The sequence below is a fragment of the Heloderma suspectum genome, chromosome 2 (genome assembly GCF_057233095.1).
Source record: "Heloderma suspectum isolate Gila_16-S chromosome 2, 16-S_ref, whole genome shotgun sequence".
Classification (NCBI taxonomy): Eukaryota; Metazoa; Chordata; class Lepidosauria; order Squamata; family Helodermatidae; genus Heloderma; species Heloderma suspectum.
In genome coordinates this window covers 359,842,498-359,858,774 of record NC_139459.1, presented here as the reverse complement: position 1 = coordinate 359,858,774, position 16,277 = coordinate 359,842,498, and the positions used below count along the sequence as shown (strand labels likewise).

General features: G+C 47.6%; 1 protein-coding gene and 1 pseudogene across 6 annotated transcripts in view; both read left to right on the top strand.

Annotated features, from left to right (window-relative positions):
• LOC146355623 (zinc finger protein RFP-like) overlaps positions 1–5,039 on the top strand; it is a 31,407-nt pseudogene extending 26,368 nt beyond the window's left edge. Inside the window, exon 4 of the transcript XR_014787227.1 lies at positions 2,898–5,039. The product of XR_014787227.1 is annotated as a zinc finger protein RFP-like (transcript). The remainder of the gene's footprint in view (positions 1–2,897) is intronic.
• Positions 5,040–7,592: 2,553 nt separating this feature from the next.
• LOC146355622 (tripartite motif-containing protein 10-like) overlaps positions 7,593–16,277 on the top strand; it is a 43,216-nt gene continuing 34,531 nt past the window's right edge. For 2 of the 5 annotated variants that reach the window (XM_084831006.1, XM_084831002.1), the window contains exons 1-2: positions 7,593–7,701; positions 14,225–14,478. The gene's annotated coding sequence lies outside the window, so the exon portion shown is untranslated. Of the gene's footprint in view, positions 7,702–14,224; positions 14,479–16,277 lie in introns of those variants that run through there. The other 3 variants (XM_084831007.1, XM_084831003.1, XM_084831004.1) reach the window with 2 other exon arrangements.

Here is a 16,277-nt window from a genome sequence, read left to right as displayed (position 1 = left end):
GGTGTCGAAGGTTTTTTTGGAACACTTGTGAAAATTTAAAAGACAATAACATGTACTTCCCTTACACTTCATAAATTTAAGGGGAAAAGCAAAGGTACTGAAAACTGTTGACACACTTAAGGGCACAATCCTAGGCATGTATAGAAAGAAAAAAGTCCTCCGACTCCCAGCATTCCACAGTCAGCCATGACTATTTATTTATTTATTTATTAAATTTATTAATCGCCCATCTGACTGGTCACCCAGCCACTCTGGGCGATGTACAACCCACCATAAACAATTTAAAACAATAAAATTTTACCATAAATTTTTTTTAAAAAAAATACCCTAACCCACCCCAAATGCCTGCCTGAACAACCACGTTTTTAATGCACGACGGAAGCTCATTAAAGAGGGGGCATGACGGAGTTCCCTAGGGAGGGAGTTCCACAGAGTGGGGGCCACCACAGAGAAGGCCCTCTCCCTCGTCCCCACCAGTCTAGCTGTCCTGGCTGATGGGACAGAGAGAAGGCCATCCGAGGCTGATCTTGTTAAGCGGCCTGTCTGGTGTTGCTGGAGGCGCTCCTTAAGATAGGCTGGGCTGGAACCATATAGGGTTTTAAAGGTCAAAACCAACACCTTGAATTTGGCCCGGAAAACAACTGGTAACCAGTGCAACTCCTTCAGCACTGGAGTGATGTGATCTCGCCGGCGGCTGCCTTTAATCAGGCGAGCCGCCGCGTTCTGTACCAGCTGCAGTTTCCGAACCGTCTTCAAGGGTAACCCCACGTAGAGCGCATTACAGTAGTCTAAACGAGAGGAGACCAGGGCATGTACTACCGATGGGAGCAGATGGTCGGGAAGGTAGGGGCGCAGCCGCCGTATCAGATGGAGTTGATACAGCGCTGTCCGGCTCACAGCTGACACCTGAGCCTCCATGGACAGCTGGGAGTCCAAAATGACCCCCAGGCTGCAGACCTGGTCTTTCAAGGGTAGCTGTACCCCATTCAACACCAGGTCAACATCCCCCAGCCTCCTCTTGTCTCCCACCAAAAGTACCTCGGTCTTGTCAGGGTTGAGCTTCAGCTTATTCCTCCCCATCCAGCCACTCACCGTCTCCAGACATTTGGACAGGGATTCTACATATGCATAGGGACTACAGGGACTAAATATGCATAGGATTTCTCCAATCACAAGATTCTTAGGATGCTGTTGTTGCACGCATGTTTGGTTTTGTCATAAAAACCTTCATCTACCTGCCGCAATCAGTTTGCAAATGCTTTGGTCTGAGGTGGCTCCTAACTGTTTTCCCTCATGGCAGAGAAGACCTCTTGGGGCAATGAACCATCTCCTTGTGCCTCCCTGCTTGCATTTTTAATGGTGGTGAAAGTGGTGCTGAGCATCAACACTGAGGGTCTTTTTGCGCGATATTTTCTTGAGGCATGGAAACATGTGCACGGCTAACAAGAATAGGTTGTTGCCTGTGAATAATTTCCTGGATAATGCTTCCATGCCTGCCTCCCGGGTTTCTGTCAGCTTGTAAGGAACTATAAATTGTACTTGGAAGAAAATTAGTAAAACCCAGGAGAAACTGCTAGATGTGAAGGCAGAAGTCCAGCCTGGCCTGCTGCAAGAGAACATAAAAAAGGATATCGTACAGCTGGGAAAAGGGCAGCACAAAGCAGACTTCATAGGATTATCATTATTTGCTTCCAAAGTGCTTCTTCTGGATGTTGCAGAACTGGATAGTGAGTCTTCACTCATAATATACCCAATCCAGATCAGATCACCAGGTGTCTGTTCACCAAAACACAGCCATGCTGATTCTATCTGGGTCCCAAATGGATTTTCACAAATGAAGTGAGAACGGACCCCAAATCCTCCCCTTCTTCCCTTTCATTAGCAGCAGAACACAGAAATACTTTTACGGGTAATTGCCTTTTTGCTTTTTAAAAAATTCCTCAAATGGTCATATACAAACTATTTGAATTTATTTTACTTATTTATTACACGACTGTATCGATCAATAGCTGAAACTCTCTGGGTGTTTCAGAACAATTAAAACCAGCTCCAGGTGAGCCACTCTGGGAAGGGCATGCCACAACTGGGATGCCACAACTGAAAAGGCCCTCTCCTCAGTAGCCACCAGCTTCACTTCATTTGGCAAGGACAACTGGAGGAGGGCATCTGAAGATAAACTTAGGGTCCGGGCAGGTATATATAGAAGGAGATGATCCATGAGGTAACTTGGCCCCAAGCCGTTCAGAACTTTAAAAGTTAACATCAGCACCTTGAACTGGGCCTGCAAATGGACTGGAAGCCATGCGCCAGCATAATAGGTTCATATTGGCCAGTCCCCACTAACAATTTGGTTGCCCTATTTTGGACCAGTTTTCGTTTCTGGAATGTTTATCTCAATAACTGAAACTTGGGTCCTGGTTAGTAGGAAGGTATTTTCTCTACCTGGACTAGCGTGGCTGCAGCTTTTCCTGTGGTTTCACTCATGGCATTTGTTGAGATCTTGTATAAGCAACTGAGCTATAAATCAGAAAGTCCCTAGTTCAAATCTCACCTCTGCCATGAACTCACTAGGTGGCCTTAGGCAAGCTGCTCTCTCTCAGCCTCAGTCCTCTCGTGTACAATATGGGTGAATAATAATACTGATTTACCTTACAAGTTGTTGTAAGGATTATAACTAGGTAATGCATGTCAAGCCCTTTGAAAACTTGAATCACAAGTTTTAAGTATTGTGATTAAGAAGGAAAGAAGCATCCTGATCCCGAATGCAGTGCAAGGAAGCTGTATTGATCCGAGAGATTATGCTTTTCCTGTAGCGTGTCTGGCTTACATCGTGAGTCTAATCTCCCAGCTGATGCTGCTTGTCTTCTCTTTCTCCCCTCTGCCCCCACCCCTTACAGCCAACGTAACTCTGGATGCAGACACAGCCCATCCCCCCCAACTCATCCTGTCTGAGGATCGCAAAAGTGTGATATGGGCATTTATATGTCCAGATCTGCCCAACAACCCTGGGAGATTTGACTATTGGCGGTGTGCACTGGGATGTGAGGGTTTCACTGCAGGCAGACATTTCTGGGAAGTTATTGTGGGAAGTGAGTTAAACTGGGCTGTGGGGGTCACCAGGAAGTCTGTGAGGAGAAAGGGCAATATTGAGTTTAATCACAAGGAAGGCATCTGTGGGCACCTTGATAGATACGTGTATATCTGCCAAACCCACTGGTCATGCTGCTCTGTCCTTGGGCGCAGAGCTCAAGAAGATCCGAGTGATTCTGAACTATGCTGGGGGCTGGGTGTGCTTTTACGATGCTGATACAGCAGCCCAGATATATGCCTATGAGGCTGCCTCATTCTCTGAAGATGCTGTTCACCCCTTCTTTTATGCGTCCCACGATGTCTACCTGACAGTCTCTCCCTAAGGGTGAAAGTAGATGGCCGTAAAGTCGGTAGAGTTACAACACACGTATAGCCTTCGTGCCAGCATGGGGCTCAGAGGTTACGATCTCTCTCTGAGGAGAAGCTGTAGTTGCAGAAATCTGAAGCGATCTCTCCCCCACTCCCCTCCATTGCTCCCCATACACGCACCCTAATGTCAAAGTGCAACAAACCTTTAATAGGGCAATCATGCCAGGGAATTGAAAAGCAAAGAAAAAAATAAATACACTGGACGACTTTCATTCAAGGGTTAGATACGCATTTTAGCAAAGGAGCAAAAATGGAAAGACACCCCCCCTTCGCCATCCCTCCTATTTCTATGTCATCTTTCTCCAGCTTCCCCCAAAGCAGTCAAACCTGCCTTCCAGCCACTGCCGCTGTCTCTGTCCAGACCAGGGGACTGTCTTCAGGAGCAATTTACTGCGAAGTTAGAGCAGTCTAAGTTTGTTCACGACAGATGACGTCGTCACCAATCCACTGCCAACCAGCTGCTTCCCTCCTGAAAAGCCACATTTTCTGAAACTCCTTTAGTCCAATGCTTTTACTGAAAGCGGCTCCCTGGCAGTTTTGCCACAGTGTGCCATCATGTGTCCCCCACCACCACCTTAAATCCTGGGCGTGCCTCTGTGCCCTGGCAGTGACGTGGTCAAGGGGGTGGGACGCCCCATTCTGTCTTGTTTCCCCAATTGAAGTAGTTTTTCCCATATCTCCCCCTTCTGTGCATGTTTACTCAGAAGTAAGAAATAAATCTGTGCATGTTTACCCGTAAGAAATAAATCTCGCTCCCCCTGAGAACACCCCACCAGCGCAAATAAGCCCCATTCCAGCAAACACAGAATTATAGCTCCAAGCCCCCTTTCTCCGCCTCTGGCTATTTCTCCCTCTTCCAATGACAGGCTTCTCTGCTCCTGTGATCCTGATGCTGCGGTAGATCACTACTGCGATAAAGCTCTTATACACATTTGTTTAATGCCAAAGGAAAGAGTATAAGCTCCCTGTTCGCTCACTCTTCCTTGAAGAAGCCAAAATCTCCAATTCTCCAGTGCAGTATCTGAGGGCTCCCCATGAGAGCACCCCACCACCTCAATTTTGCCCCATTCCAGCAAACTGTCACAGAGTTATAGCTTCCAACCCATTTTTACTGCAAGCATCAGAGAAGCAAAGTAATGCAAACATAAGAGAAGTGGTGAAGTAAAACAAGGATCAGATAAGCATCGAAGTAAAGCAAACATCAGAGAAGCGAATTAATACAACAGTAGAGAAGCAAATTAACGCAACATCAGAGAAGTGAAGCAATGCAAACATCAGAGATGCACATAATCACAGCTCTCAATGGGGAAACAGAAGCTAATTACTCCCAGTAGTGAAAAGGAAGTGCAGTGTCATTTTGAAGGCTCAAAAGAGCGCTCTAGCACTTTTGATGTTTTGCAAAGGCAGGCTACTTGCTCTAGTTACTCTCCCTGGGGACAGTAGTGCCAATGGGGGAAAAGGAGTGAAGTGGGGGAGGGATGGCCCCACCCATTGACCATGTCAGTGCCAGGTCACACAGGCACACCCAGGAGTTAATGCAGAGGAATGTGTCACACTGTAGCAGAACCACCCAGGAACTGCTTTAACTGGAAAAAATGGAGTAGAACGGCTTTCCAATTTCTGCATTATTTCCAATAATGCGGCATTTCAAGATGGAAACTGCTGGCTGACAGCGCACTGGCCACAACATCATGTGCCACGAACGACCTCAAAACACTCCCAATCCTCAGGAAATCCCCCATGAAGACAACCCCCCCAGTGAGCATCATGGCCAAGTAGAGATTTAAACCCAGGCCTCCTCCTCTTATGTTAGCATTGTATGCACTCTGTATTAAAACCATACTAGTGTGCTACTTAGAATTTGGGGGACTCTGAAGGCAACACCATCCCATCTCCAAAGTGAGCTGTCCTCAGTGGAGAGAGAAGAGCTCAGCAGAGGAACCCAGAAGATGCCCTATTTCACTGAGGCTATTTCAACATTGGCCCATCTCTCCAGAACTAACATCACCTCAGAGAAGGATTTCTGTATGTATTGAGAATATTTAAACCACACCTTTCCTTACAAAAGTTCAAGGTGGCTAACAAGAACCACACAACACAACCAAATCAAATAGAAGCACAATAACCAAATTTGTAACCAACAAGAGCAGCAGGCCCAGTTTAATTCAAAACAATTTAATTAAATTTAATTAAAAACAAGTTTAATTAAAAACAAACCAGCAGCAATATAATAAAAACCTATGAAAGCCCCCCCCCCCCTCCCTAGATGCCAGCAGCATCCTTTTCCTCTTTCCCTGAAGATCTTGTTCCTTGCAAACTTCATTTGGGTCTCTATCCCTCACTTCTTCCACATCTCTTCCCCTCTTCTCCCAAGGTAGGCAAGTTGTAGTTGAGTGTTCGTCCTCCCATCACTGGATCATCACAAAGCAGGTAACAACCTGGCTCCCTGTAACCTGAGCCCATGATTCCGTGTCCTGCATTCTGGGATGATCAAGAACCGATCCTGGCCTTCCTGTCTGTGACAAGCTTTCAAGTACTTGAAGAGCACTATCCTATCTCCCCTCAGTCTTCTTTTCTCAAGGCTAAACATGCCCAGCTCTTTCCGTCTCTCCTCGTAGGGCTTTGTTTCCAGTCCCCTGATCATCTTTCTTGCCCTCCTCTGAACCCTCTCCAATTTGTCTGCATCCTTCTTAAAGTGTGCCCAGAACTGGACACAGTACTCAAGATGAGGCCTACCCAGTACTGAATGGGGGCGGGGGCGGGGACAGGACTAGCACCTCACGTGATTTGGAATTCATTTGGAAACTTGTAAAGTTGTATTTTAAATGCTTTGATGTACATTATATATCATTTATGATGTATTTTGTATTCTTCAGTTCCCTTGATAAAGTCCAGTGTCAAAATGCACCGGGAATTCAGTTGGTGCAGCTGTTCCTTTTTTATTTTGGTTTCCAGCCTTACAGCTGTTTCTTCTTCTTCTTCTTCTGAACCCTATCGGTATTGTTGTGGGCTGCCAGGTTCCCAAATGTCATGAATTTATAATGAAATCTGAAAATGTTATGGCCATTTGTTTTCCAATGCAAGTTAATGGGGAAACATAAAATCCGGATAATTCGGATCTGAATCTGAACCTAAGAGAATCGGGTCCGAAGTAGTTTGAAGCGAAAGAGGGGTGGGGGATCCTGTGCCCCGCCTGGGAGAGACACCCTAAGATCCTGAGTTCCATTGAACTCAGTGGAACTTACTCAAGAGTGAGTACGCCTAGGACTGGGCTCCAACCTCTTCCAATTTCTGGGGAACCATTTCAACACCCAAAGAGCCCCATCAAATATGTTTGCTTCCGTGGAAGTAAATCCCACTGAATTCAAGTACGTGCTCAAAGGGCACTGACAGCTTCCACAGATTGGCCCCTTCCACACCCAGTTGTCAATAACGCAGCCTCTCCCCCCCCCCCCCGGACACACGCGCATAGGGCTTTCCAGATGCATTGGACTACAATTCCCAGCCGGCGTGGCAATCGGACATGTTGGCTGGGAATTACGAGAGTTGTAGCTCAATGCAGCTGGAGGCACCAGGTTGGGGAAGGCCGTAAGAAGAACCCGTCACCCAGACTTGATCAACTCGCTTTCCCCGCCCCGCAGTTCTCCTTCTCCAAAACACTTAGCTCCGGAGTGCGTCGTCCAGGAGACAAAAGGGTGCGCGTGTGGAGACGTAGCTACGCCGAGGGATCGCTGGCTTTTTGCGCGGTTGTTTCTGCTTACTGCACGCCTCCCCCTCGGCTTCTTCTAATCCATCCCGCTCCTTCTTCTCGGCTCCCCCTTCTCCCTTAAGGTCGCCTTTATAAATAACATTTTGGAAACAACCAAGGGCAAGTTTAAGCAACCGAGGCCACAATCCCAGCCACACTTATCTGGCGGTAAGCCTCATTGAACTCGGCGGGGCTTGCTTCTGTGCTGACGTGTATCAGGCTGCGCTATCAAAGTTTGCTTGGCACGTCTTAAAATTTAAATTGGCTGCAAGTGGTGGCGAATGAGTCACTCCGATTTTATTTTGCAAGCAACAGCAGCGAGGGGGTGGAGCTGAGCGGATGCCAAATAAAAGTTTAAAACACACGCACGCCCCCTCCGCCTTTTCTTCCTGGAAGCGGTTCTGCGACAACAAGCCTCGGTAGCCTGGCCCTGAATTTATTGTCACTTTTTTCTCTGACTATCAGAATCTGCGGGACAAGCACACTGAACCAAGGTACGTTTCTGGAATCAAAAGAGAAAAGAAATGTTTGGCGGGGACTGAAACTTGGCAGCGGCACTGCATATATACAGAGCAATCCTACGCATATCTGCTCAGAAGTCAGTCATTCTGATATATGGGCCTTACTTTTAGGAAAGTGTGTATAGGATTGCAGTCTTAATCATGGTGCATTTGAAAAATACTTCAAGACACCCCTGTTGGGGCGAGGGGGGAGTCAGTCTGCATCTCTCAAGCCTTACTTAGTTAAGCTTGAAGTCTGGGCTAAACACGGTGGCTCAGTTCTTTCCTGAGGACCAGAACAGACGTTACTTTTTCGCCGTGTGTCTAGCAGCCATGCCTGCTTCTCATTTTTACTCTAGACCCCCCCCCCCCGATCCAAATCTTGAAAGCCCTCCTGTTTCTCTCCTTGACTGTGGTGCAGTTAGATAATTTTAGACTCCAGACTTAATAGTCCTACTGGAGCCTCTGGCCCCTAGATGATAATGTGTGGGGCAGGGTCCAGGTTTTTGTGGACCTCCCCAGTGGTGTGACACCCCCTTGAAAAATTTCGCACCCACCCACCCACTGCATTCAGGCTTCAAAACTCTCTCCATTGGCACTTGTGAAGGTTTTTTAAAAGCCTAGTTGCAGCAGGTGGGCATTTTTAGGGGATCACTGATAGAAAAGGGAGGGGTTAAGAGTTCCCTCCTTAATGCCTTTGCCCAGGCATTTGGCAGTATGTGATGAGTTTTAAGTGATCCTGGATTCGTTTTATGGTTTGGCTGATTGCTCAAAGTTGTTTTTAGATCTATGTTGTCTGTATATGCTGTCTCTATGTTTTTTATGCTTTTAAATTTTGTGTATTGTCTTTTTAATGTTTTTAATCTTTGTAAACTGCCCAGAGAGCTTCTGCTATGGGGTGGTATAAAAATTTAATTAATAATTATTATTAATGCTGTACCCCTCCCTTGAATATCGCCGGCTGCAATCTGGATTTTTAAAAGCATGAGGGAGGGCATGGGGGGGGGGAGAATGAGAATATGAGTGAGTGTGTGACTGGGGTCTGTGCATTGAAGTCAGGGGCCCTATGCCAACAGAGGGCTGGCCCCACCCACTTTGGGCAGTGTTCCCATCCACTGCTGGCACACAAGCCCTGATGTGCTTGCCTAGAGTAAATTCAGGTCTCCAGCCAAAAAGGCTCCCCACCCCTGATTTAAGCTGATGAAATTCCCTCCGGCTCCTCTTCTGTAACAGCTGTCCATGTTGCGGGTGTGGGCAAGCCAGCAACAATAAACGAGGAAACACGCAGAGCTGTGAGTGCAGCTAGAGCAGAGGTGGACAATTTGTGGCCCTCCAGATGTTCTGGCCTACAACTGCCATCAGTCCTAGCTGCAATGGCCAATGGTGAATGCTGATGGGAGTTGTAGGCCACATATCTGGGGGCCACAACTTGCCCATCCGGAGCTAGAAGCTGAGAGAGGACCTGTCAAATCATTAATCCTTTTCAGGGCATCTGTGCTATAGGAAAATGGTCATACTACATCAGAGATGGGTAACTTGTGGCCCTCCAGACGTTTGGGACTGCAACTCCTATCATCCCTTACCATTGGCTATTGCTAGAGAGGGCTGATGGGAGCTGTAGGCCAAAACTTCTGGAGGGGTACAAGGTGCCTACTTCCTACACTGCAACCTATCTCCCCATCAACACATGGCTTCCCCCCACCCCCCGGGTTTATGAAGGAGACAGTGTGGCATTTTTCAATGAAGAAGAAGACGACCTTTGGTTTTAATTCATCCTCATTTGTTGGGGTGAGGATCTATCCTGCAGAGATGCTTGAGGTATTTCATCTGACCTGATCTGCATTTGGGAGGTTCTTGGCCATGTAGAAGGCCACATCTTCCCCAAACGCATTCTTTGGCCTTCCTCCTAGCTTTCTGACAGTACCTCTCCTGTTCAGGAACAGTAGACCAGCCTTCCCCAACCTGGTGCCCTCCAAATGAGTTGGACTACAATCCCCACCCAGCATAGCTGGCTGGGAGATTATGGGAGTTGTAGTCCAATCCATCTGGGGGGCACCAGGTTGGGGAAGGCTGCAGGAGACAGATAAACAGACTTGCAGACATTTGGCATATTATGACTGGACAGCAAAATGGCCATTCTGGTGGAGGAAAGATCTATATATTCTAGGGACTCTCTGGGTCTGTGCCTACAGCTGCATTGCACCCCTCTGGGGTTCCATGTTGATGAAGCCTGGTGCACGTTTTGTCATTACAGTAACTTTGTCATCAGGTGCTTTATGCTACCTGTAGAAGTGAGCAGCAGCCATTCATATATCTGAGCTACAACTGTGCTCTGGCAGTCCCACAGGGAGGAAGGGGAGCAGTTTGTGCCACTTTAAGAATGGATAACAATAAACCCTATCCCCTAGTGTGTCATATCCCTAATCCAGAACAGCAGAACCGGGATGCTGAGAAAAAGAAGCTGGATCAGGAAGACCTAGAGGTGCAAGCCTCAGAGGTGTTGAATGAAGATGCAGTCCCCAACACTGAGTCTCAGCCCAAGCCTGCCTTTTGAATCCCCAGCAGCCTGTACCATAGAAAGGGAAACTGGTGCACATGAGGTTTAAGATCATGGTGCAAAGTGGGTTGGGGAGGTGGGAATCCACACAGCCACACAAAAGCACTCCTTTGGACCCACATCCTCCTTTTCCGGCAACAATTCCCATTGCCCAGAGAATCAAGTGACTTTAAGATCATGAGTGCAAAAGTGTGGGAGGGAGAGGAATCCACACAATTGGTGCTGTATCAAATACCCAGGAGGACAAGGCCTGGAGAGACTAACTCCCCCCCGCCCCAGTTCCCCTATCCAGGTCTAAGTAACGAACACCAGGTTGGCCCTCTCATCTACAATTAAATTGTGGATGCAGGAGATTTTATTTTGGGCCAACCTGGCATGCAGCAGCAGCACCAGACCTGAGGGCAAGCTGGTAAGGCAGTCAGGAACCATCTGGTCGGGGGGAAGAGATAGGTGTAAGGTATCTAAACCCCTTCTCCTCAGCTGGCCTGTTAAGCCCCCCAATGCCATACCTCCCCCGCCCCATGATCAAACTTACGAGGCACTCCATTCTTCCCCAGGCTGTCCACATAATTTTTCAAGCACATGTTAAAAATTCATTTTAAAATAAATAGATATGGCCAGCCCAAAGCACAATCTTACCCCCCCGCCCAAGCATATCAGGTGTGTGTTCATAGGCAGAAGGCAAGCCCTCACCTTGGCTACTACGCCCCCCCCACTCAGCTCTCACCTGAGCTTGGGCTGAAAGCTAACACACATCCAGTCCACCCTTGGGCTCTCCTTGCTCTCATCCAGGAGAACTAACAGCCCATATAAAAACATTCACTCTACAGGGGGATGTTGGCAAATTACAGGTTCTTGGAAGGAGGGCACCAGATTAAATCAATTCAAGCTCCTTCAGCATGCCGCTCCATGTTGTGTTCTCTGCCTCCCATGGCTGAGAGCCACAGGACGAGAGCCCCTGTTGCTTTTAAACCTCTTTCCAGGTCCAAGCTTTAGATTACCTGGATGGGAGGGAGATAGGGAAAATAAAGCCTGCAACAAGGGGAGTCAGGTACCCAACATACCCCAGCTAGTTCCTTTTTCAATCCTCTGCATGTTGACTCAAAGGCAAGTCCCAGTGCATTTAATAGCACTTACTCCCAGGAAAAGATTTTGGGGGGAGCTTTGCAGCCTGATCTTCTGCATATTTACTCAGAAGTAAGTCCTGAGTTAGCCCGGTACGGCAGGCTTAATATAAACTGCCCAACCCATTCCACTCCACTAACTTGACTGCATTTTTAGCCCAGTCCTATGCATTTTTTGCCATTTGTTTTTCCTTTCTGCATGAACTGTGGCTTTAGGGGTGAGGGAAAGGCACTTGCTATATGCTCAGAGGTATTTCCCCCATATTTAAGCCTTAGCCGTAGTATTGGGGATTTTCTCTGCTGCACTGCCACCACGTATGGGGAAACTGCTCCTTCACCAGGCAGTCCCACCTACGGGGTTTCTTATTTTTAGCAAATGCTTATATTTCAGGGCCTAAGGAACTCTCTGCCACTATAATGCAGAGTTCCACAAACTGACCATTTTCCACTGCCACCAGTTCTCTTAACATTTATTTATTTATTTATTATTAAATTTATTAATCGTCCATCTGGCTGGTCACCCAGCCACTCTGGGCGATGTACAACATAAAATAAAAACAGTTTAAAACAATAAAATTCTACAATACAAACATTTTCTAAAATACCCTAACCCACCCCAAATGCCTGCCTGAACAACCATGTTTTTAGTGCATGACGGAAGCTCATTAAAGAGGGGGCATGACGGAGTTCCCTAGGGAGGGAGTTCCACAGAGTGGGGGCCACCACAGAAAAGGCCCTCTCCCTTGTCCCCACCAGTCTAGCTGTCCTGGCTGATGGGACAGAGAGAAGGCCATCCGAGGCTGATCTTGTTAAGCGGCCTGTCTGGTGCTGCTGGAGGCGCTCCTTAAGATAGGCTGGGACGGAACCATATAGGGTTTTAAAGGTCAAAACCAACACCTTGAATTTGGCCCGGAAAACAACTGGTAACCAGTGCAACTCCTTCAGCACTGGAGTGATGTGATCTTGCCGGTGGCTGCCTTTAATCAGGCGAGCCGCCACGTTCTGTACCAGCTGCAGCTTCCGAACCGTCTTCAAGGGTAACCCCACGTAGAGCGTATTACAGTAGTCTAAACGAGAGGAGACCAGGGCATGTACTACCGATGGGAGCAGATGGTTGGGAAGGAAGGGGCGCAGCCGCCGTATCAGATGGAGTTGATACAGCGCTGTCTGGCTCACAGCTGACACCTGAGCCTCCATGGACAGCTGGGAGTCCAAAATGACCCCCAGGCTGCGGACCTGGTCTTTCAAGGGTAGCCATACCCCATTCAACACCAGGTCAACATCCCCCAGCCCCCTCTTGTCTCCCACCAAAAGTACCTCGGTCTTGTCAGGGTTCAGCTTCAGCTTATTCCTCCCCATCCAGCCACTCACCGTCTCCAGACATTTGGACAGGGATTCTACGGCCAACCTTGGTGAAGATTTGAATGAGACGTAGAGCTGCGTGTCATCCGCATATTGATGACACTGCACCCCAAACCTCCTGATGATAGCTCCCAGCGGCTTCACATAGATGTTAAATAGCATCGGGGAGAGGATAGAACCCTGTGGCACCCCACAAGTGAGTGGCCATGGGTCCGAAACCTCCTCTCCCAGTGCTACCCTCTGGTACCTGCCGGAGAGGAAGGACCGGAACCACCGCAATATGGTGTCCCCAATGCCCAACCCCTCCAGGCGGTCCAGGAGGATACCGTGGTCAACAGTATCGAAAGCCGCTGAGAGGTCGAGGAGAACAAGGAAGGAGCGTTCACCCCTATCCAGAGCCCTCCTCATATCATCTGCCAAGGCGACCAAGGCCATTTCTGTCCCATGCCCAAGCCTGAAGCCCGACTGAAATATCAGTTTCTTCCAAGTGTGCCTTCAACTGCACCGCCACCACCCGCTCAATCACCTTGCCCAAAAATGGCAGATTTGAGACTGGGCGAAAGTTGTTCAAAACGTGAGGATCCAAGGAGGGCTTCTTTAAGTTTAAACATACTTTAAAATCTCCTAATAGCTTGGTATAAGAGGCTTAGGCATGAGATGGGCACCACCACTAGAGACAAGTTGATTTATTTAAGGGATATTTTGTAAGGGAATACTAATATTTACTTTAGGGTTTTCAAAAATAATGTTGGCTGACACTTTTTAAGGACTCAAGAGCCACTGTTGCTATTACAAGCCTCTAATGACTTCTTTTACCTCAGGCCAAATTCCCTGAGGGTGCAATCCTACGCCTGTTTAGACAGAAGAAAGTCCTACAACTCCCAGCATTCCCTGGCTGGGGAACGCCGGGCGTCGTAGGACTTTCTTCTGTCTAAACATGCATAGGATTGTGCCCTAAGCCCCCACCACAGCCAAATACACACACAACCAGGTCCAGCTCTTGGGTACAGTCTTCCTCTGACTCCCAGAGCTTCTTCTGTTGTATTTCTGGCTGCTTGGACAGTTTATCTGGGTTTACTGCCTGCTTATGTAACCTTCTTCTGGCAAGATCTGAGGGCAGCCTCCTGGCATAACCCAGCTCCCTGCTCCCTACTCCTGTTCTTCACCAGCCACGTATGGCTATCCCACTGAGGAGGAATAGCTTAATATTCAAGCCTTAGCTATTCACTTCTCCTCAGCTTTGTCCTAGTCCTTCTGTCACACCACACACCAACCAGCAGACCTCCTCCCTCACTGACTATGAACAGACTGACTGAAACCCTAACTGTGAACTGTTTAACTGTTCTTTCCCAGCTGCTCTTTTCCACCTAGCTAGAATCCAACCTACCAAAACTGAATTTACCTGATCCAGGCCCCATCTAAAAATATTACAAACAATCGTCTCTCTCTCTCTCTCTCTCCTCCCCGCTTTCAGAACATCACCAAGCAGCTACTAAAACAGGCCTTCAGCACAGTAACATCACTCGGCCTCACGTGTACGCATATACATTATAGCCGCTCAGAGGCCACACAGAATATGTACAGAACAGCGGTTATATACGGCCCTTCTTCACATCTAGTACTGAAAACAGGCTCCTCGGCTAAACCCTGTTGAAGTCTTGACACAAATTAAGTTGTGGGGAGGAGGAGACAAGGAGAGAGCGCCCATCACAAGGAAGAAATCAGGAGGTGAGCATTTTCTTTTTTTTCTTTTTTTTTTAAGCAAAACTGTAAGGTGGCAAGGAGTTTTCTAAATGGTTATGCTGTCTGGGGATCAGGGGCATCGTTTGGAGAAGCTCACCTGGGCACGGGCTCCGGATCTTTTTTTGAGCTGTGCCCTGGATCTTTTGAGCTGTCCTAATTGCCTTTTTTTTTTTTTACATTTTCCCATTGACTTGCGTTGGAAAACAAAAATGGCCATGATGCTTTTAGTTTGTATGAGAAATGCATGAAATTTGGAGGCTTAGTAGCCCCCATGGAACTGATTGAATCTGCCAAATTTCAGGCAGTTAGGTCCAGTTGCTTTTGTGCTAAAAAGGTGTCCCCAACCAGTCGTGTCCGACTCTAGGGTGTGGTGCTCATCTCCATTTCTAAGCCGAAGAGCCAGCGCTGTCCGAAGACGCTTCCGTGGCCATGTGGCCGGCATGACTGAACACCAAGGTGCACGGAACACTGTTACCTTTCCTGCCGAGGCGGTACCTATTTATCTACTTGCAATTTCTTGCTTTCGAACTGCTAGGTTGGCAGGAGCTGGGACTGAAGACGGGAGCTCACTCCGTCACGCAGCACTCGGGTCTCGAACTGCTGTCCTGCCGACCTTCCAGTCTGCAGTTCAGCGTCTTAACCACTAAGCCACCGCGGCCCCCCGTGTATTATGTAGCCCAATGCAAATTTTTGTACAAAAGATACAGCTAATTAAGAGTAATTAAATAAACCAATAAATTTTAAAGCGGGGCCAACAATTTTTTCCCTTGTTTGCATTGAGATGAAAAAGAACCCAGCAACCCCCACAGGGACATAGGATGAATCATCCTTCAAACAGATCACTAGCTCTTCAGAAGGTCATCTCAGGAGAGTTCTTAATAAGGGGAAAATCAGCTTCTCTCTGCAGTCTTCATACAGATTCCAGTGCAGGAGTACATGATCAACAGACTATGGCACCCATTCCACACTGACATCCGTTAACTGGAATCATATTGAATCATCCACTTAACAATGCAGAGAGCAATGCATTGAAATGAGAGCCTGAATGCTCTCCTGTACTTGGAAACAGTCAATCAGAGATAATGGGGAACAAATTTGTCAGCTGCAGCTCTCTTACATTAGACATCTAAATCAAGTAACCTTCGCAGAGTTCTGTCTTTTAAGCCATCATTGCCCAAAACTTCAGGAGAAAAACCCAACCTAAAAATTCTCTTCTCCATCTCTCTCATTCACCAACTAACAAAGGAGTCAGAAAGCAGTAAATGAATGTAACTAGCAGGAGCTGCAGAAAAATGCACCTTTAGCCACCATTTCAAGGCATTTTTCCAAGCCTGGCATTCAACTGATCGAATATCCACTTCCAAGTAAATAGCTGCATTCCCGTCACAAGAAGGTGAACCCAGAATCTTCCTAAGGAAACTAGATTACCTCTCAGGTGGAAAGTTCAAACCCAGAAAACCAAAATTGAAATGCCAAAGATAAGCTGGGCCGAGGACTTGGCTCTATAAACCTGGATAGCAGGAGGTTATGAAGAGATCACCTTGCATTAAAAAAAAAAAGAATCTTGAAATGGGCTGATGGCTAAAGTTGGCTGACTTTGGGCGCAATCCTATGCAGATAGGCAGCCGCCTCCGAACTCAGAGGCGACTGCCTATCCAAAGCAGGGCAGGAGAAGCACGTAGGGGATTGTTCCCTCCGTGCTTCTCCTGCCCTGCATTTTCAGCTAGACAGCTGATTGCGGCTGTCTAGCCATGGGAGGGCTGAGCAGCAGAGGAGGCTGCCAT